This window comes from Eleutherodactylus coqui, chromosome 6, assembly GCF_035609145.1.
Source record: "Eleutherodactylus coqui strain aEleCoq1 chromosome 6, aEleCoq1.hap1, whole genome shotgun sequence".
Classification (NCBI taxonomy): domain Eukaryota; kingdom Metazoa; phylum Chordata; class Amphibia; order Anura; family Eleutherodactylidae; genus Eleutherodactylus; species Eleutherodactylus coqui.
The window spans coordinates 104,164,123-104,187,004 of NC_089842.1; the positions used below are offsets into that span (position 1 = coordinate 104,164,123).

Consider the following 22,882-nt stretch of genomic DNA (forward strand, 5'->3'; position numbering starts at 1 on the left):
CCAGCCAGCGTCTGTTACCATGGTTACAGAAATCTGCGCCTGGGACACCTTATATGGCGCGTGTCCTGCTTGGATATTCATGTAAGAGCCGTCGACATAAACGTGAGCTGGATGTAAACGGCTCTACGCGCGCTCCTGCTATTCTAAAGCCTCCTTTACACATACGCCCCGCTGCCACACAGCTGACTGCTTTCCCCTGCTTCTCACAAGCGAAGCTCTCTCTCAGTAGACACACGTCACGTGTTAACGTCTTACGTCACCCCGTGTCCAATCACAGCTGCTTCTCTGTTGATTGGCACTCTGCTGAGCCAATCGGCGTTGTGTTTACGGAGCCACTAGAACAGACCGTGTAATAGCCTTTTGCTTGGCAGTGGGCGGGGCTGGACAGCTGCTCTCCCACGAGGTGAGCAGTGCGGGCTAAACGGGAGGTGGCGGTGACACAACGGGGACTGCGGGGGAGAGCGACGGTGGCGGTCCCGGTGCAGGAGGGGGAGGAGGCTGCAGGTGTGTATGACATACTTTAACAGCTACTAATAGCTATATAGTGATACATATGTATCCACTGCCATTCTATAGAAACCCCATAGCATCCCGTGTGTAATAATAAATATTTATAGAATATAGTAAATATGCAAATATATGAAATAGAGCAAAGTCTATAAATATAGCACCTAATATAATAAATATAATGACACTGCTAATATATATATATATATATTTCTATATTCCCCCCCCCCCCCCTTATATGTATCTGCAAATCCATAAATCAGCGCTGAATTAATTTCCACTCCAATATGTAATCCTCTGTAATAAAACCGCGCAGTGTAGTATGAGGACCGCTGGCGTAAAAAGCTGCCCCCTCCCCTTTCTGTACTGCAGCTTTGCAGGAGGGAAACACACAGTCAGTCTGGTAGACGAGAAGCCTTCAGAGCTGCGCTCGACCACATCCTTTGATGAGAACGCCGCCAGATTTGTCCTAGATAAAAGATTTTCTTTTCCTTTTTTTTCTTTATTGTCAGATTTTGTGTCGCGGCTGCAGAATAAATCTCGCCGCGCCGGAGCTCCCCGCAGCCCTGACAGCCGCACTGCATTGGCATATTGTGCAGGAATGCATGCCAGTGAGTGACAGCCGTGTTTATTGCAACACTTTGGGGATCTGCTGTATCATCATTTGTCACCCCCCCCCCCCCCCTCTTTCTTACACCACCCAATTCTCCACCCTGCATTGCTGTGAACACTTGAGTCCTACTTACCTCTAGTGATTGGGCTGTCTGGTCCCTCTGCAGACTGGTCAATGTCATTGCCGCAGAAGTGAGTTACCAATCTCATTGCTTTTCGCCTTCCCAGCCGCTGCCTGCTTGCTGCTCCAGCATTTTCCTTGCCTTGTATCTGCAGTAGACCGCTTGATCCTTCATCTGATTTGTCATAGAGGATGAAGTTCAATCACTTAGCGGAGGGTTAGATTTGCTGTACGTGGCAGGTTTATAGCCTGCGGGCCTTGGCACTGGTGCATTGTCATATAGGCCTATTAGATGAAGGGGAATGTAGAATGCCTTTGTATTGGGGATGGCTTGTATGTGACACTTTGATGTCTCTCGCTGCCTGCGTCTTACACTTCCTCACTGACTCAGTATGTTCTTGTGCATTGCATAAGTCACCAGCGGTTGTGACATAACTCCCTGAACCGTTTGCACATATAGATCCGCCGCACGTCTGGAACGGTTATATATTTGTGCATTGCAGTAAGAAATGCTCCTCGAGATCATATATGGATGCTGCATTTATTCGGCGTCTGATATGACAACAGATAACATTGCTTGCTCTCCTATCGCATAGCTGCTGGTTAATAATGCACCCAAATCCCCTATCGTCCATCCCAGAGCTTTTGGGGGGCATAGTTCTGATTTTTGGGGGCTGTTAGGCTTGTATTTGAAATCAGTGGAGCTGTCTTGGGGGTTTTAAGTTATAGAAATGGGGGCTGCATTTATATATGTACTAATGGTGACAGTAGGTGGCTAGAAGTGAAATCCCCCCCCCCCCCCCCCCAAAAAAAAAGGGTATAAAAGTAAAGCACTTGCTGTAACCCCTTTTTTGGGACCTATGGAGAAGGCAGTGGCTAAAGGGTACTGACGCAGGCTAAGCTGAGCTTCGGGTCAGAGGGTTCCTACATGATAAGTGTTCCTTCTTGTGTCCATCATACTTTGTCAATCTCTGTAGCATGTGGCAGTTTAGGGGGGAAGGGGTAGACTTCTTTATTGTCTCAGGTTCTAATAACTAATATAAAACTGTTTTGGAAGTTTAGTCTGTATTGATAAATACATGTGTGCAGGGATGTGACTGCAAGTTATAACTCCACTTTGTAGCAACTTGAGAGAATGTTAGTAAATAGCTAAAATAGCAGTTCCGTAGTATACAATGTTAGGGTGCGGGCAGACGAGCGTAGGCGTATTTACGTTCGCACGAGCGCAACGTATAATCGCCCGAGCGATCGTTTTTCACCGATCACGAGCAGAGCTAGAAAGCGTATTTTCGTTTGTTCCTACTTTGCAAACGGTCTTCTCGGCGATCGAATATGCGTTGGCGCGTATTTCGGTCGCATATGTTCCGTTTTTTTTCGAATTTCCGTTTTTACGCGCCGTAAAATCGCCCATGTGAACGAATACATTCGAAACCATTGCCTCAGCTGGTCACGTATATACGTTTGGTCGCAAAAACGCGCCGTTTATGCACTCGTCTGCCCGCACCCTTATTGTCAGAATTGCTTCCATTGGTTGCTGAAGAAGCTGCAGGAGAGGCGATGCACACTTGCCGCAGATCCGTCAGGGGGACATAGGCAGCACCTCTGGGCTCTGATTACCTGCTACATTTTTGTTTGTGTTGGCTTTATTTCTTTTTCTCTTTTTGCTATCCTGTGTCATCAGGCTGCTGCTCTGTCTATTCCACATGCTTCAAATTGTTTGTTGGCTGCTTTGTTTAAGCACAAGTTCACATTAGAAATAGCTCTACCTGCACTGTTTGCATTACTGCAGGGATAGAATGATGATGCAGAAATTTCTGTTACCCAAAAATCCATTTCGTACATCAGAATGAGGTAGTTTCTGCATCGAATGCATGGAATTCTGCAAGCCCCATTCTTATTATTGGGACAGTCGCGTACATCTACATCTGAATATCCTCTTAACTCCTAAATAACCATTCATCTCATTCATCACTACATACTGCAATATACTTGGACTCTTAAAGGGATATGGAAGTAATATCAAGTTATCCCCTATTCATAGGATAGGGGATAACTACCTGATTGGTGGGAGTCCGACTGCTGGGGTATCCACCAATTGCCAGAGCAGAGGTCCTTTGTTACCCTCTGTGATTGGCAATGAATGTAGGGGCAGCACATATGCTCTGCACCCGCTCATTTAATTTTAACGGGAATGCTGGAAGATAGCTTGGCTATCTCTAACAGTTCCATTGAAATGAATGGAGTGACTGTTGAGTATGTGTACCAGTCAGACTGGGACACAGAAGTTCCAGCTCTGTTCCTGTGATCAGTGAGGGTTCAAGTAGTTGTCCCCCCACCGATCAAGTAGTTATCCACTATCCTATGGATATGGGGGTAACTTGATATTACCAGAATACACCTTTAGCTGCTAAGTATGACCAGCTGTTTTGTTCTCCCTAGATAGTGATCAGATAATTGAAATGTATCCCATAAAACCAGTTTGCAATTTTCTTTGGAATGCATTAATTCTCTGAGCTTCTGTTCACATCGACCTTGGACGTTCCACTCAGTATTTCTGTTGCTGAGATTTGTTAAAATACTAGACGAAATAGCACTTCATGCAGAGCTGTTTCATCCTATAAAGATCTGTAGAATGATGGCCGTGGCTGACTTGAAACCAATTGGACCCCATTAGAGTCAGTGGAGTCTGTTCTGTACCATTTCGGTTCCATCATGTGACTTGGGTGACAACCCTTGCGGAGGTTCCGTCGCAGATCCGGCTGAAAATGCCAAAAGAGAAAGCGCTGCATGCAGAACTTTTTCTTCTATCCAAGAGCCGGGCAGCTGAGCGGAAAGCTACTAGACCCAGTTATAGTCAAAGGGGTCTGTCCGGAACTGTTTGGTTCCATGCAGAGACAGAGCCATTCGGCCGCGGCGATTCCCCTTTTCTGCAAACGGAGTAGAAAAGCGGAAACACAGACACAGATGCGAAAGCACCCTTACCGCTCCTAATAAAGGGCTAGTGACATATATCAGCAGCGCAAACAATAGTAACATGGTCTTCCAGAAAATTTGGCTGCAGACACCTGCTTACCCCACAGCTGCCCCTGAAATAACATAACCTTGAACCCATGCTTTCATCATTGACCAATGACACAGTTGCTGCTGGGTGGATGTGAACAAGCTCCAGAGCAATAGGATTGTCAATTGGCCAAGGATTTGAGCCAATTGGCTACTGCTACCAGCTGGCTCCTAGGACTACCTAGAGGAGGTGCAGAGGCAAACCAAACACAAATTTGGCGGGAATAGCTCTCAACCAAGCAAGAAGGCAGGTCAATACTAATGATTAAAATCTCATGAGGATCCCTCCTAATGATCCGGGTTCCATAAATCTGTGTCCTTAAAGGGGTGGTCTCGCGAAAGCAAGTGGGTCTATACACTTCTGTATGGCCATATTAATGCACTTTGTAATATACATCGTGCATTAAATATGAGCCATACAGAAGTTATTCACTTACCTGCTCCGTTGCTAGCGTCCCCGTCGCCATGGTTCCGTCTAATTTCGGTGTCTTCTTGCCTTTTTAGACGCTCTTGCGCAGATCCGTCTTCTCCCTTCTTCTCCCTTCGGCTCCGCTCGGCAGCATCGGCATTTTGGCTCCGCCCCCTTGTACGCATCATCGCGTAGCTCCGCCCCATGACGTGTGCCAGTTCCAGCCTCCTGATTGGCTGGAATCGGCACATGACGGGGGCGGAGCTACGCGATGACGCGAAAAGGGGGCGGAGCCAAAACGCCGATGCTTCCAAGACCAGCCGAAGGGAGAAGATGCATCTGCGCAAGCGCGTCTAAAAAAGCAAGAAGACACCGAAGTTAGACGGAACCATGGCAACGGGGACGCTAGCAACGGAGCAGGTAAGTGAATAACTTCTGTATGGCTCATAATTAATGCACGATGTATATTACAAAGTGCATTAATATGGCCATACAGAAGTGTATAGACCCACTTGCTTTCGCGAGACCACCCCTTTAAGGCCCTTGTGGACGAGCCAATTTATTGATCGATTGACGTCATCATTGGCTCGTGCACTCTGTTTATGCAGGCAGATACATCATTGGCTTATTCAAATGAGAATCGTTCCGTCTAAAAGCACCCTTAGTCCTGGCAGTCTTGAACTAAATTTTTTAATCCGTTTGACAGAACAGGACAAAAATAATTTTTTCATGTACATGTTCTTTACCTCTGGCAGCATATACAGACCATACAGTGCAGTATGCAGAAACCCAACAGTTAGTCATACCACCTGCTTCCGTTGAACTGAAGTTTCTCCATTGACAGTCATTACTGTAGCATAAGCTTGTTAACCACAAATACATTTGCATGTAATGGAACCAGTATACAATGTCTGTAGGAAACCAGTCGCACCTTGTCAGGGGAGATCATGTAAATTAGACTTTCATGTTGAAAGAAGGGCAGAAACATGGGCCATCAATGTATTCCAATTCTGTAAAATAACATCGGCACAGTTGAATCTGTTTTCTGTCTAGTGGGGTCTGTGTGCTGAAATGTTAGACTTTTGTATGCCATGAAGAGTTTGATATGTCTTCCCTCTGACCCCGCTGAAGCCTATTTTAAAGGTGTTATCTGGGTTGTAGAAGTTGATGGCTTATTCTCTGAATAGGTTATCAATATCTGATCAGTGGGGGTCTACCGCCTGGGACCCTCATGATCAGCTGATACAAGGGGCTGCAGCAGCCGTCTGAGCACTGCAATGTTTACGTCAGAGTACGGTTCTCTTTTTTACTTAGGACATCGTATTTTTCGTAGCTGCTGTTCTGAGTACTGCAGTCTTGTCACATTCAAGATCACACTCAGATGTGAAGGGTTTACCGCTCTCATCCAGCTGTGGTCTCTTCAATCAGCTGATATCCTGGGCGGCGGATTCCTGACGATCAGATATTGATGGTGTTGGAGTAATCACTTATTTTAGGTGTTACTCAAAGGGTATTGAAGCCTTTATCAATCAGGTGTAACAAGTTTGACGGTGCATCGGAGAAGAATACAGCTTGAAACAGACAAGTGGTGTTTCAAGAATTGCTCTTTATTGAGTAAACAGTAAGTAAGTAAAATATATACATAAACACAGCCTGTAGCACAAGCTGATCATGAGCAGGCACAGTCCGGCTGTCATCCAATCATCGTATGACAGAGGGGTTGGGTTTCCCCAAATTTGCAATAATCCTCAAATGATTCTAAAAGTTACAATTGACGTGGCAATTACATTATCTCAGATTTACATGAGAACATATAAAATTCCTAAAGCAAGCAATTACATTATCTAAAGCCTGCTGTGAACATATATAATTGCAAAATGCTAAAGTTGGTAATTCTCTTATCTCAGGCTTGCACAGTGAACACTTATTCTGCTAGAGCCCTGAGGCCCATTTAAACGCAAAGACAATCTTTTGAAAGACTGACAGTTTTAGCAATCATTTTGCATAAAGTGTTAATGGACACTAAGGTCTATTAAAACTTTATCAGCTTCATTTTTGTGTAAAAGGGCCTCAGGGAGCTGTTTGCAGAGCTCAGCAGGTGGTCTGAGCTCTGCACAGAGCTCTTTTGTTCTAGCATGGGCTGTCAGCAGAATACAATGTAATGTCCCACTCCTGTGTATAACACAGCATGCAGTCCCTGTTATCTTCTCTCCGGCTGAACGATGGATTTTAAGCTCTTCTTAAAATCATCGTTCGGCCAAAAAGTAAATGATGGCAGCGTTTACATGCAATGATGATCGCTCACATGCCATAATTTGAAGGAATTTTGAGAGATCATCATTGTGAGTAAATGGGCCTTTATCCACTGAACTGCTGACTTCTGTTTTTGACTGCTTTTACAAGTCAGTTACGCCAGAACTGTGGCATAAGGGAAAAAGCTAGTAGTCATATTGAAGTCCGGACCACAATCAGCTGGTCTGCACGTTAAATAACACTACAGCCGGCGGTGCACATTCTATATATATTTTAAGTGCTCACTTGTTGTCTTTTATTACAGTATGCCTGAGTAAAACCTTTTTCATATATGTACATCTTGTGGGTAGCCCATAGCTACGGTTGAGTGCTGTAGTACATAATTTATAGGGAGGGTAACCCCAAACATTGTAGATTGTCTTTGTTTCCTTGTTTTTTTGCAACTACATTTAGAAAACTTCCAACCACATATTTCAAATGTGGAGGATGGAGAAGCAGTAAAATGCAACCACTTACGCGACCATAACTATTTAATAAGCCTTTTCTTTATTAATGACTTGGCGTGTGCTTGCTCACATGGGAATATGGATGTCTTTGCAATATACTTCTGGAAGGATGGATGCTTCCTCCGCTGCCTCCTGGATGCAGTTGTACCAGTACATTATAATAGAAGGTCCAAAGCGCATACAGCAGCTCAGGGATGAGTACGGAGCACTTTGTAAACTTTTTGTAGAGATTTGTACTTGATGTATACTGCGCCCAGAGCTGGGAAAATGCCAGGAGCCAGATTGCTAATTCCAACTTTACCAACTTTTTGGGATGTATTGATGTTTATGGATATACTGTTAGTGACTAGTAAGTAAAACCAGTTTGGGCCCCTAGATTGGTCAGATTGGCTCCTGTCTAATTGGATTTAGTTAAGCCCTTAAAGGCCCATTTAGAAGTAACGATTATCGCTCAAAATTCGTTAAAACGATCAAAATTGAGCAATAATCATTACATGTAAATGTGGGCATTGCGCAGTTTTTGTTTGAACAATGATTTTAAGGTGAGCTTAAAATCCATCAATCAGACACTGAGAGATAAAGTGTCTCAATAGACCGCATGCTGTTATCTCCACAGGATACTGCAGATAACAGTGTAATTTGCTGGCAATCGAGAGCAGAACAATGCAGTTGCTTGCACAGCTAGATGTGTGATTAATCACATACTGGGCTCTGCAAACAGCCCCTGGAGGCCCTTTAATGATAAAGTGTTAATGGTCATTAACACTTTATGCAAATGGTCACAAAATCTTTCAGTTGTGTAAAAGATTATCTTTTCGTGTAAATGGGCCTTAAATCCTTCCCTTTTTTTCCACAGAGTCCACAAGCTACAGAAAAATCTGCTGCAAATCGACCCGCTTATTTGGCTGTAGATTTCACCTCTCTGCATTGAAAGTAATGAAATCCACAATGGAAAAATTGCAGCAGAAATTGACATGCTGCAGATGTAAAATTCTGTATCACAGGTCAGTTTCCAGATGGAAAACTGGTGCAAATATGTGGATAAGATCTGATCAACGCCCAATCATATGGTCGGCACTCTTATCTGTTTGCAGATTTTCAATGCTTATATCTGTACACTGAATCTGCAGCATTTCTGCTATATGCGAACTCAGTCTCGGGGTATGCTCACACATGGGGGAAATTCTGTGGATCTTCTACATGGTAAAATCCACAGCATTTCTGCATTTTAAAAAAACATAAAAAAATCTGCATCATTGATGCAGATTTTGACTCAAAATCATTTCTGGATCCATAGCTGATAACTGCCTTCGCAGCATCCCTCTCGTGTCCCCATACTGCGTGTTGTTGCACCCATGAAGCAGTGCACGCTGGCAACTGCTACTGAGCGCAGGTGCGGGTCATGTGCTGTGGAAGTGGCATCACATGAGCCAGTGGTGCTCCCAGTAGCACTTGCCGATGTGCTCTGGGTGCAGCAGCGCGCAATATTAGGGGATGAGGAGTGTTGCACTGGCTGCAATCAGCTGTGAATCCGTGGCTGATTTCGAGTCACAATTTCCACAGCATTTCCGCTACGTGTGAGCGTACCCTTAGGCCGCCTTCACACGGATGAGAAAATAGTACGAGATTAGTGTGCTGCGAAACACACAAAACTCACACGAATATGAACCCCATTCTTTTGAATGGGGTCATACACGTGAGCGATTTGTTCCCGTATCGCAATTATTTTTTTTCCTCCCTTGTGAAGGCGGCCTTATTCTTTTTAATGGAGTTTGCAGACATCTAGATGCATGATGGAAGAATGCCATATAGATGTGTGCAACGGATTTACAGCTGCAGAAATTTCTGTACTGAAGCTACATGTGAACTTACCTTTAGAGTAGAGGTACACTGCTGTAATTGGGAGCTGCGCCTCAGGAACTCTGGTACAACTCTCATTGCCCAGAACACGGACCCCCGTCTGTGTACAGCCCGCTATAAACAGACCCTGCACATTGTGCCCTGCTCTCATCCGTGAGAACCAATGGCAATCAGACTTGGGAGGTTTTTTCCACGTGGATCACCAGTCTGTGGGAAAATATAGACCTGTGTATAGCTATAATGGGGCCGTGGGCTTTCTGTGGAATTATGTGGACAGCGCAGAGTGCCTTTAGCTTTAGGTCTCATGTCCACGGGCGGGCGCATGTGGGAGTCGGCAGTGGAATCCAACCATACACGCAGCCGTTTCTTTTTTTTTTTTTTCCTTTTAAACTCCTGCTTTACCGCGGAATCCGCAACCCATCCACAATGTCATTTGCGGACGGCCGTGGATCAGACGGCTTACATTGAAGTCAATGGAAGCCGTCCGTGCAGGAACCGCACTAAAATGGAGCATGCTGCGATATGTTGTCCGCATGCGGAATCCGGAAAGCAAATCCACATGTCAAAATTCCAGTGCGTGGGCCTTAATCACCAGCTTCATTAGGGTTTTTAACGCAAGCTTTTCCTGATTATGCAGTGATGCCATAATGGGGTGTATATCCATATACAACTGGTAAGATAATTAGGGATTTCTGTCTGTACCATTATGGTGGTGTAGTGGCTGTGACCCAGCATTACCAGAAACAGTTACCCTTCCATACGATGTGATAAAACTTTATAAAAGAGGACAACTAAAGGGTTTCCAGGACTACAATATTGCTGGCCTATGCTCAGTATAGGTTGCCGATCTCAGATTGGTAGGCATCCTCACCAAGGACCTGTACTGATCAGTGGATAGAAGGACCTCAATATTTGGGTGAAGCTGTAAAGTACAGCAGCCCCTTTAGGGCCAAAGAAACCATTGTACCCAAGCTCCCTCCTTTGCTCTGGGGAATGTGATGCAGACCTCACAAATCAGTAAAGGCGTTTTTAGACAGAATAACTATTGTTTTTAAAAAGCGTTGAAATGGCGATTCTCGTTTGAACAAGCCAGCGGTGACGTCCCTCGATAATTGGCTCCCTTAGTTATGGTGCATCCCAGTGATCTCCAGAGCTCCGGTGAAGTGTGATTGTTCTCTGTAAGGCCTCCTGCATACGGGCGGATTTGCATTGTGAAATCCGGAGCGGGATTCCGCAGCAAATCCAGCCCATAGTATGCTATGAGAAAACGTGATTTTCTGCCCACGAGCAGAAAATCAGTTGTGATTTTCTGCTCGCAGGGGAGAAATTGCTGCATTCTGTGATTTTGTGCAGGCTATGCATGGCCGGCTTCCATTGAAGTCAATGGAAGCCGTCCATCCCGCGGTCATTCTGCAATTATTGCAGAATGGTCACAGGAAACACGTCATTGCCATAGCGACGGCACGGCATCCTCTCAACTGCACATGTGTCGCAGCAAAGGACAATACGCTGGACAGGTAAGCTGGGGTCACCAGCCAGCCACTGGGTCGAATTCCCCATACATGGTCCAGCCAGCTCGTGTGCAGGCGGCCTAAGAGAAACCAAGTAATCTTGTAGATATGATACGTTTTAATGGCTAACAAAAATACATGATGTTGCAGTGAGCTTTCGGACCTCACAGGGTCCTTCCTCAAGTATTAGTGGAACAAATCTAACAACGTATTAAACTAACCGCTATTGATCCCAGCATATCTGTGCCCTCTTACCCTCTGGCTCTGGTATTTATCTAGTGCAAGCTAAGTTCACCACGTTCCTGCCCTCCCATGTGATCATGTGTATTTATTAAGTATGTCGTTTGATTTGTTCCATTAAGCCTGAGGAAGGACCCTGAGAGGTCTGAAAGCTCGCTATAACATCATGTATTTTTGTTCGCCATTAAAAGGTGGTATATCCAAGATTACTTGGTTTCTCTCACTGAGAACAATCATACATTGTCCTACTGGCTAACACCGTACCAAACCTTCTGTTCTGTTAAGTGAGACTCACGGAGGTTACATTCTTTACGGAACTAAGTTAAACAGAATTTCTAACAAATTAACTATATAAACCTCGGTAGAGATAACTTCACACGAGGCTTGCATAGATTTTTTTTTTAATGTTTTCCCTGTTGTCTGAAAGCGGATCCCTGGAGTTGATGCATTGAACGGACTGAGCAGGTCACATATAGACACGTTATACTGAGCTAGAGATCATTACCGGAAGGAAGGGTATGGAATCTCAGCCTGTAATGGTATACTTCGGGACGTATAGGTCGCTTCTGGTTTGGGTTTCTTTGGAAGCATCTTATGTGGTTGTTTGATGTAGTGAGCCCCATTATTTCCAATAGGTGAGTATTATAATGGTGGCGTTTGGGGGTTTTCTCACCTTTTTGTATAATGGCTGAGCTCACGTTATGTAGATTTATTAGGACATAATGCTTTTTGTTATATATAGCACTGCTGCATTTTTCTCCTGAGCATTTTAGTGGGATTCTCTTTCCCTTGCACTCCCTTCGGCCGCTCTCTCTCACACACGCGTTTTTTCCGGCCTTTAACACCGCACAAAACGCTGTCAAACACTACCATTGATTTCCATGGGGCTTCTCAGACATGCGCTATAATGCCGTCTTTTTAACGCTGCGTTTTTTAAGTGCTGTCTGTTCTATTTTCATGCGTTTCTGCACTTTAAAGCGCAATACTTCACCCATTGAAATGAATAGGGTGCTTAGAACGCGGTAGAATGTGGTAAGCGCATTTTTGACTGCGTTTTTTCAAAAACACATGTCAATGCAGCTGAAAGGGCAGTAAATGCTGCATTACAAAACACAGCATTTTTACAAGCGCCTGTTTGAGAGCGGCCTTAGGAACGTTTCTGACACGCACCGCTGTCTTCAGTTTTCTATAGACGCAGTTTCAAGGGACAGTTTGATTTAACCAACGTCTTGAGCTGCTCGCACACAGCAGCGCGGCAAATCGCCACGATTTACTTGCTGTGGTCTTCATTGGGCTGGTATCCATTGAAACCGTAGTCTACAGCTTTCTCGTAAGGTGGGGCATTAGGCATTACTCAAAAAATATTATACAGCTTGACATAAGTTGTTTTTTTTCTTTTATAAAAATAATGGAGACTCATCACTGTATGTCTATACTATGGGAAATGCCTTAGCCTTATGTTAGGGGAATACATCCCCCCCAGTGGAAGGCCCGAACAGCATGTGAAGCCTAAGGCCTCTCACACGGGCGCTTTTTACCGCGATTAACGCAGAATTTTGAACACCACGTTGATTGCGGTATTATGCTCTCATTAAAATCAATGGGGCCTCACAGACATGCGCTTGATCGTGCCACTTTACAGCGTCGCGATTTTCGAGCGGAATCTGTTCTATTTTTTACGCTTAGCGCACCCCATCAATAATGTGGTTTGCTGAACCCCGCTGTCGGCCACAGGAAGCTGCAGCCGAAAATAAAAGTAAAGCGCGGCATTTTGCTGCGCTGCTGTGTGCGAGCAGCATAAGACATCGGTTAAATCAAAGTACTGCGTGTATCTTTAACAAATCAATTGAAAAAGGTTTTTATGTGTCAGGGATGTAAATTTGGGGGCCTTTTTTTTTCTTGTCCCTTGGGCATTTTGCGTTTGGCATTGCAGTGCAGAAAAACAATCTATAGAGAAGATGGAGTGGTTTCTGGAAAATAGACCTTTTTTCTCTGATCCTGGACAACCGCTTTTGATTAATGAGACGCATTGTACCCAAGAGCCGGATGCATTCCACAGATGCGTAGCCTTGGAAGAGCTTCCCATTGATCCAACTTTAAAGGGCTGTCCCAGAAATTAAGTCCAACCCATGATTCTAAGCACCTAAAGAAAGTTTCTATCCCCAGACATTCCAGGACTGACGATACAATAGCGCCACCTGCTGTTTCTAGTCTGTGTCCAAGGTGGTCACACCTGCTCAGTCTTGCTTCTCTCTCTGCTCCACAGGGTATGGATGTCTAGCGCAGTGAGCAGCTGCTTCTGAAGCTCCAGTGCCTTCTCTGCTTGTCAGAAGCGATGCTAAGTAGTTGTAGTTGCAGTAAGGCCTCATGTCCACGGGCGGGTTGGATTCCGTATGCGGGAGCTTGCAGCAGGATCTGACTCTGCCCGCGACCGAGAACCTGTCCGGGTCTTCACTGCAGATGTGTGTAGAAGCGCCCGCCAGCACACATGTGCAGTTGATTTTTTTTTTCCCGAATCTCCTGTTTTCCTGCATAGTACGTGGACCGTCCGCAATTGAATTGCAGACGGGCCGCGGATCGGACAGCTTCCATTGACTTCAAGGTAAGCATGGATTTCTGTTGTCTACTGCAGTGTGCATCACATTCTTTCGTCGCGTATTTCATTGTGTGAACATACCCTTACGTTTATACTGTAGGTTCACTTATTTGATTATTATCCCCGTTATGTTTTTTGTTCCGCTCAGTTCCTGTTTTGTTTTGGTGGGATCTGTCTGGCAGTTATTGAAGGTAACCTTCTGTGTTCTCCACCTGTCCAATATATGCAGATTGGTAGAGAGAGACGCTGCATTCAGCAATCAAAGACCGGCATAATTATCACCCGCAGGTTCCTGGGCCTCGCTGCTCTATTTATGTTTGTTTTTATTTTTGTACTGACGGCAGCAAATTTCTGACTTATCATTATTTAAATACAAATCAAATTTAATAAAGCTGATATATGACGGGGAAGGGATGCCAGGCCTGATCGTAAGGGTTCAAGTGGGGAAATATACACTTATACTGTAGCTGTATATTATATTGTGTACAGACATCTAGATATGGAAAATTCCCATTGACTGGCCTATAAATATTTGTAAAATCGTCACATTCTATTGTTGAAGCCTGCAGATGAACAGCGCTACACATAGGCACCACTTACTTCTTCCGGCAGTAATGAGCTGTGACTGTGACTGATCACTTTTGCAGAAGGTACTTCTGTGTTAAACACTGATAGATGTGTAGTGTTCCCCCTCTATTGAAAAATAGGTGCTTAAAGGGTCACCGTCACCATGTCACTAAATTATGGTGCTGTTATGGGAGGTAATAAGGAGCCAGGGGATGTTATATTTTTAAGGCCCATTTACATGTAACGATTATCACGCAAAATTCGTCTAAACGACCGAAAATGAGCGATAATGGTTACATGTAAACGCGGGCATCAGACACTTTTTTTTCGTTTGAACGATGATTTTAAGGTGAACTTAAAATCCATTGTTCAGCAACTGACAGGTAAAGCAAATACATTTATCTCTCAGTAGACCACACACTGTTATCTCCACGGAAGGCAGCAGATAACATTGTAAATTGCCGGCAACCGCGAGCAGAACAATGCAGCTGTGTGCACAATCACAAACTGGGCTCTGCAAACAACTCCTGGAGGCCTTTTTGCATGCAAATGAAGATGATAAAGTGTTAATGGACATTAACACTTTATGCAAATAGATCGCAAATTCTTTCAGTCATTTGAAATATTATCTTTGCATGTAAATGGCCTTTATACTTGCCCCCTGCCCAGCTCCCAAGGTGCCCACCAGTCAAGTCTACACACAGTCTGAGAGTTTGACTCTTTGCCTATAGCACTCCTACTGTGGTCTGAAAAGAATCAGCCTTTCAGACCATGTGCGGACTTCACACTGTGGGAACCAGGGAGCAGGTGAATATAAAAGATACACCCCTTGGTTCCCAATCACCTCCTGAGACAGGACCATAACTTAGTGGTGACGGTGTCCCTTTTAAGTATCTGCAGTGTGCCATATATAATGCTATGCCCATACTGCTTCAAAACCTCATAATATACACTTAAGTTGCTGCAGAATGTCATTAAAAAAAAATATATATATATATTTATTTATTCATATTGTCTATACAAGACACAGGACTGTCCTTTCATTTTTCTTGCTGTGCTGCAGGAGAGATGAAGACCACCCTTAAAGGGGTATTCCCATCTAGGCTTTTGATAGTCAGGATGGAAAAACCTGGATGTTCTGTTCTGACTCTGTGTCGGTAAGAGCCAAGCACTCAGTGCTGCACTCTTTCTGTAGCTCTCATTGAAGTGAATTGGAGCAAAGGAAACAGTGTAGAGCAGTGCACTATGCTGTTTCTGATGGAAATCCACCATATTTTTCCCACTGCATGTGAACGATTGTTCTTTATAATTTAAAGTAGGAGGAAGATAATTTGTAATAATCAAGACCTCAGGTGCTCTAGAACTTCTCATTGAAGACTAGAGCGACTGTTAATAATAATAATAATAATAATAATAATCTTTATTTGTATAGCGCCAACTGTTGTTCTTGTCCAGCATGGATTGATATGTAATGCGTTATTGCAGGTTACATTCGGGATATATCTTATGTGTATATATTATATATCTCATCTCGCATATGTGTATATTGTATAACATTCCTTATTTTCGACATCTCCTTTCAATACAAATTCCTTGTCATATCTGAACGCTTTAAAAAAAAAAAAAAGATTGCCATAAATATCACTAAAAAAAATTTGTTGATGCGGACTCCCATTGCCTGATAGTAAGCATAAGCAATTTGTCTCAAGGGTAAACCGCCTTAAACCTGCAAGAACTGCAGTAAGACTATATTCAGTGTGACATTGCCACCAGGGAAATCTCCTCTCCGGCACATGGTTGTGCTAATGGCATTACTGATATTACGTTTGTACATTACACAATATCGCTGAGCCTATTCCAGTCCTGGCCGCTCTCTGCCCTACTTGCCTGTGGTTGGAGCATGCAAATTGGATGATCAGTTGGACCAAGGGGCTGCCCTGCGGCAGGCAAGATCATCACATTAATTATGGACTTTCGTTAAATATAGTCTTCATATTTAATATTTGGGGGTCTGTGAGGGGTTTCTGTTTTTAGAAAACTGTACTAAATCCCTTTCTAGTACTGGATGTTAGAGGATCTGACTTTAACCAGGACACAACATAAACTCTTGTATTCCCCATGAAATAACTACACTCTTTGTCAAAAAACATCCAGCCCCTAAAAGAAGTTTTCATTTTACTAAAAACTCGGCATGCAGTTCCATCTCAGGCAGATATGATGAGAGTTGTGGAGTGATTAGATGAACGGTCTTGTCACCTGAGGCCCTACAAGTGGTTCCACCCATGTCCTATAAAAAGGCTCTCAGAGGCTCCTTGTGTGTAGTGACCTCTTCTTCCGCTTGTGTAGAGCTTGTTGGCCACTAGATGCCTCTACGATGCAGAGAAGAGATTTCACCCTATTACCAGAGTCTGAGAGGGGCACATTATTGGAATGTGAGAAGTTGGATGGTCATATCGATGAATTGCCCGCCACCTGGGCCGTTCTGTCCAGACTGTTAGGAGGTGTTGGGACCAGTAGATGCATGAGGGCACACAAGGCAACCGGGCTCAGGATGCCCTTGACAGACCATCAGTAGAGATGATCGTACGATATTTTTAAAATGGTTTATAACTGGGGTGGCAACACGGGGCGCGTGGGGGGGGGGGGGGGTAAACCCTCGAACCAAAAGCTAGAAGTATAGTAAATGTAATAATACATGAATAGTGAATACATGGCTACTAAACATGTAACTAAGCAGTGAAAGAATAGGTCAACAGTGATATAACACATCCAATGTGCAGGTGAAAGACCCCAGCCCCGGAGCCACCTCAAGATTTTCAACTGTTTGAGAGTTGAGAAGAAAAGGGGGCTTGTTTTTTTTTTTTGTGGGGGGGAGGGGGGGGTGGACAATGAGTATTTTTTTGTAATTCTTAAAACTTTGTGTTATGACGTTTTTCTCTTATTCTTACTGGAAATACATTAATAAATTGACAACAGGGTGTTCTTCCCCCTGGTCGTTTGAATGTTTCTTTACATGGTCAGATACTTTTCAATCAGTGCTGACAATCAGGCGTGATGCTATGTGGGCCCTGGTGCAAATGTTTGCTGAACCATTCCCAAACTACTACTGTTACTGTAAAACCTTGAAACAGTGATGCTAGTAAGAGCTGCATGGTATCTCTGATGTGATGTTAAGAGACCATTGGTTTCCATCAGTTCCTTTGACTTTGAAGGGAGCGGTACCATGCATGCTTAACTGTTCCCCCACATTCTAAATATCCAGACTCTATCTCCTCCAATCCATCCTGAATGCGGCAGCCAGGCTCCTCTTCCTGTCCAGCCGCTACTCGGACGCCTCTGTCCTGTGCCAGTCGCTGCACTAGCTGCCTATTAAATACAGAATTCAATTTAAACGCACTTCCCTTATCTATAAAGCTCTCCACAGCGCCGCACCGCCCTACAGTACATCACCTCCCTCATCTCAATCCATCGCCCTTGCCCTTCGCTCTGTTAATGAAATTAGACTGAGTGCCACTTTAATTCGAACCTCTCATTCCCGCCTCGAAGACTTCTCCAGAGCAGCACCAGTCCTCTGGAACGCACTGCCAAAGGTTATCCGGGCAATCCAGGACTCCCCAAACTTCAGGCTTGCTCTCAAAATGTACCTCTTCACGGAGGCATACCGTATCTCCGAAACCAAACCTCTCCGGATGCCGCATGATAACATGCTCCCTGACCTACTGACTGAAATCCCTGCTAGCCACCATTAACTGCCCCCCCCCCCCCCCCAGGCAGTCAAACCGCTCCTGCCGTCACACGGCTTAATGTCTGACCATTGTCTATGTGTATAGCATCCCTCACTCTCCACCTCGCCATACCGTGCATATCTCCAGCCCCCTTTACCTTCTTATCACCCCATTGCCTGTAGTATGTAAGCTTGTTGGAGCAGAACCCTCACCCCTACTGTTTCTATCAATTAATTACTATATGTAACCGCGGTTCTGTAATTTTTTGTACTTTTGTCTTTCTGTATTCCCCCTGTCTACGTAAGCGCTGTGGAATATGTTGGTCCTATACAAATAAAGATTATTATCCGTGACAGAGTCAGGGGTGGGGCCTCAGTAGTCAAACATTTATCATCTATCCTGTAGGAAACTTAGAACGACTGCAGAAAAACGCCCCACAGTCCATCTAGTCTGCCTTTTTATTACTTCCTTTTTTCTCTCTCTATATGGATAGACATACTGTATTTTATCCCAGATATGCTTCCGTTCACTTACTGCTGATTTTCCAGGCACGGCTGGAAGTTTGTTCCATGCATCTACTACTCTTTAAGTGAAATCATATTTTCTGGCATTCTGATCTCCAAATAGTTTAAAGAAACTTAGAAAACTCCTTAAACATTTAAATATTTATTAATATATGGATTTTTAATTGGGTGCACCCGTGGTAATACAGACGTCACTCATCCAGAAAAATCATATTTTCCCGTCCTTTACATTTAATGTCTTGTTGAGGTTCATCTTCTCTAGGCACAGTCGATGTCAGTACAGTCCAGGAAAACATCGCCTTGTGACTGTATTTAAAGATCAATGAAACTTGAAGAGTTGTTCTAACCAGGGAGAACCTCACAGGACCTGACTGTCCTCGGGCTGCGCTGTCATACATTCTTATTACTTAGGAGACGTTTTGTCAGTTATGAAGCTTGCAGGCTTCGGCGACGCTGTAAGAAATTCTGGCTGCCTAATCCATACAAAAAATAGTAAAAGCCTGCTGCTCAGCGTCTAGATGTGAAGTTATTAGGAAATGTATTACACTCCGCTAACATTTGTACTCTCAAGCCATGTACACACCTGTATTTTCTGTGCTCTACCATGTTTAGGTCCAACATTGTGTGCGGATTACGTTCTCAGTATATTTTTGAAGAGCTTAGACCTCCACTTTTCTGGTGCAGAGCCCCAAATATCCTGTATTGTTTAAGAGTTTTCCAGGCAAAAACTATTGATGACCTATCAATAGGGATGACCTATCCTCAGGATTGGTCATCCCTAGTTAATCGCCACGATTCTTAAGCACCTGTGAGTGGCCATTTGCTGTTCACTGTAGGTAGTAAGGTCTTCGATGAAGTATTCCTGGTACGCATGTGAAACTGATTTGAGGAATGTTAAATGCCTGTACAACTTAAGAAATGGAATATAAGGCCAATGGGACATTTAGGAGCAGAGGCCACATGGGATCCGGACGTTAAATGGTTAATATCGTTGGTTTTCTCCCTCTATTAAGAGGGTTCTGGTGTAACTCGCCTATGCTGAGAAGTCATTTCCAGGTTCGCTGAGGAGTTCTTGAGCTCTTTCCAGAACATCTGCTTGAAGATTCAGTTGGGTTGGTGACAGCACTGGATTGGCTGTCCAGCGGCTGGCGGGAAGATCTGGAACCCATAAGAGGAGAAGCGGGACCTCGGCATCTAGATGTTGATTGAAGACCAGACGTCTCACACTGCAATGGAGGACCTCTTCAGGCAGCTCATCATCCACACTGAAGCAGCCCACGGTGAAGAATGGTTGAAGCGGTGATTAGCAGTGCACCCACCTCCCCCTCCAGGAGAGCCGTGGAGTTGACGCTGGAAAGCACGGGTACTTCGTTGAGGCTGGCGACCTGAAACTGGAAGTAGATTAGCTCTGCACCAGACGTGCCGGAAAGAGAGCCAGGGGAGAATGGAGGTGCTACTCCCCAACACCGCTACCTGCAAAAAGCAAATCTGACCACAGAAGGGTGCCGCTCCCTGTCAGTATCACAGGGACAGAGGCCCGAAGTGCTGCAGCAGCATGGACCAGGTGAAGACCCCAAAGATGGTGAAATCATCGTCGGTCAATCTCTGTCCTCTGGAAACACTATTTTTTTCCCCTGTACCTAGTAATAGGGTGGTAGATATGGCAGCTTTGAACAATTGGTTTATTAACCCTTTCTAGCCTGCTGCAAGGGAATGCAGGGAGTGGCACTGGGTTCAGTACATCCACTGATTCTGGGCTGTCAAATGGAGGTCTGGGTCCAGCCAAGCAGCCGGTTTCTGTTAGACCCAGTTTAGAGAGGGTGCAGGTGTTAGTCAGGTGTGTATGAGGGCGGCGCTGACGTGTGAGCTGTCCCCCTCTGCATGCTCATCTCCCTTATAGTGTAAAGGAAAAAATATGGAAAGGTGAATTTGTGGAACTGCTGTCCTTAGTGCCGCCTGCAAAAGAGTGTGAGACAAAGTCTAAGAATAGGGTTGATGACAAGCGTAGAAGAGCTCCTATGAAGTCTTTTAACCCCTTAAGGACCAAGTACCATAAATTTACGGTGCTTATTCCTGGGCTTTAATCCCGTCCGAAAGCAAAAATACGGGATTAAAGCCTCTGCTCCTACATTCAAGAAGGAGCAGGTCAGGCGCTCGGCTGTCAAACACAGCCGAGGATCTGGAGGAGAAGGCAGAAGCGTTTTTTAACCGTTTCTGTCTACTCCTTTCCAGGCTACATATTGCTCAATAAACACTATTTCCAAAAAAGTAAAAGTGAAAGTTTGTTTCGCTATGCGATCCAGCAATCGCATGACTGCCTGGTGCCTTCTGTCACAGCAGAGCTGCCGGGTCCTAGCGGATCCAGAAACTACTCTTTTATTGACTGATGCACTACAGGGGGATGTTTTTCCCTATAACTTTACTAATGGATATGATGATTTCTGGGATGGGCATTGGTTGGTTTTGGGGTCAAAAGCAGCATGACTAAGACTTTCGCGTTCGAGTTATTACCTGTGGTACTGCTTAGGGCCTTTTGGGGGGTCAATATTTTTCTAACTAGTGTATTCTGTTAAATACTAGAAACAAAAGTGTTTTTGCCATTCATTTTTTTTTTTTTGTCCTCAAATCTGATCCGGTTGTAAAATTGTGTCATCTTGTGCTGTCATGTTTACATTTGAATACTTTTGTTGAGAGCGGGGCATGAGTATGGACGCAGCAATGTACTTGCGGATGCCTTGTCATTATAGATGAGCGAGTATACTCGCTAAAGGCAATTGCTCGAGCAAGCTTTGCCTTTAGCGAGTATCTCCCCCGCTCGAGACTGCAGGTTCGGGTGGCGGTGGCGGGCACGGAGCTGCGGGGGAGAGCGGGGCTGACAGTCGCTACTCACCGCTCCCCCACGCCGGCACCTGAACCTGCAGTCTCGAGCGGGGGAGATACTCGCTAAAGGCAATGCTCGCTCGAGCAATTGCCTTTAGCGAGTATACTCGCTCATCTCTACTTGTCACGTTTGCAGAGGTTTCAGGAAGTGGCACTAGATCGAAACACAGTGGGCCTGGAGTGTCCAATACATCTATGGGGTCTGATATGGGACCAATGTATCAACTAGTGGCTCATTTAGTCGCACCCAAGATTGCCAAGAATATCAGTCAGCCTGGGAATTGTGGTCAAAATGTTGTTCTGAGAAGTGCAATGATATTTTTGCTCATGATGTGAATCTCTATGCTTTTTTATGTTCTGTCTTTAACAGAAAACCCGGCCGATATACGCAGGTCGAAATAATCCCTTAGGCTTTATGTTCTGACAAATTTGATAATTATTGAATTGATTTTGCTTCCTTAGTTGTTGCAGGGCAATGTATTGGGATAATCGGTTACCCCTTTGTTTTTTGGCCCAGAGGAGGGTCTCGGAGAGAAGGTACTCTGAGAATCTTGCACTGGATTGCTCTAGATGTCACATTGTTGGGGCAGTGTTTGAGGTTTAAAATGGGGTAGCTTCTTAGCCGAGATTAAGAGTAGGGGGGAGGGGGGGATTTGCCTTGACCCTGGCATTTTAATTTTGCATGCTGGAGGGAATGAGATTGGCAAGGTTAATACTTTTAGATCTCATTTGGGAAATGGAAAGAAAGTTTGCAACTCTTAAATGGTTTTTGTCATAAAAAAAAAAAAAATTCTATCCTCCCCTATTGCTCCACAGGCAGACTTCTTACCACATTTTCTCGTCACTGATCTTAACCAGTCCCCCAGGTCAGCTTACCGCAAGCCTCGGCTTTTTGTTATGAAGCGTGTTTTCCTCACATTCTCCTTCCTGCAGGTCAGTGAAGGTCACGTCCCTGTGATGTAGCATTCTCTAGGAAGGAAAGCTGATCTGTTGCAGAGACTGCGGGCATGAGCAGTCTCTGCAGTAGTTTGGGCCTCCCTGCCAGGCTGTGATTTAGTGACGTAGCATACATTGCCGGGCAGGAAGAAGACTGCCTGTGAATGTACGTAACGTCACAGGAAGCAGAAGAATCAGCCAGCTGGAGGTGAGGTGACTCGGTGGGACTGCAGGAGATGGGAGAAGATGAGGCAAGTAGACTGACTGGGGAGGAATAAGTGAGTATAGAATTTTTTTATTTTTTTCGATGACAGAACCCCTTTAAGACTATTTTCCCACCAGTTGTATTTTTGTTTTCTGAAAATCAGCCCTGTCTGGTTTGGCCCTCTCCGAACTTCTATTTTATTGAGAAAATTAGGAAACAATTGAACAGGGCAATTGAAAAATTGTTGCCGTCTTGTTTTCGGCACTTGAAGTTAGAGGGATTTCTGCCTGGTTGTTACAGAAGCAACTGTGTCTATTTATCGGACATAGCATTAGATATATTTAATGTCAGTCTTGACACTATAATTAAG

At 44.5% G+C, this 22,882-nt stretch overlaps 2 protein-coding genes across 6 annotated transcripts in view; one reads left to right on the plus strand and one right to left on the minus strand.

Annotated features, from left to right (window-relative positions):
• NPHP4 (nephrocystin 4) overlaps positions 1-190 on the minus strand; it is a 288,934-nt gene extending 288,744 nt beyond the window's left edge. The window contains exon 1 of the mRNA XM_066607298.1: positions 19-190. The gene's annotated coding sequence lies outside the window, so the exon portion shown is untranslated. The remainder of the gene's footprint in view (positions 1-18) is intronic.
• Positions 191-377: 187 nt separating this feature from the next.
• The window catches only part of KCNAB2 (potassium voltage-gated channel subfamily A regulatory beta subunit 2), a 198,788-nt gene continuing 176,283 nt past the window's right edge, over positions 378-22,882 (plus strand). For 4 of the 5 annotated variants that reach the window (XM_066607304.1, XM_066607307.1, XM_066607306.1 and 1 more), the window contains exon 1: positions 379-504. The gene's annotated coding sequence lies outside the window, so the exon portion shown is untranslated. Of the gene's footprint in view, positions 505-22,882 lie in introns of all 5 variants that reach the window. The other variant, XM_066607305.1, reaches the window with a different exon arrangement.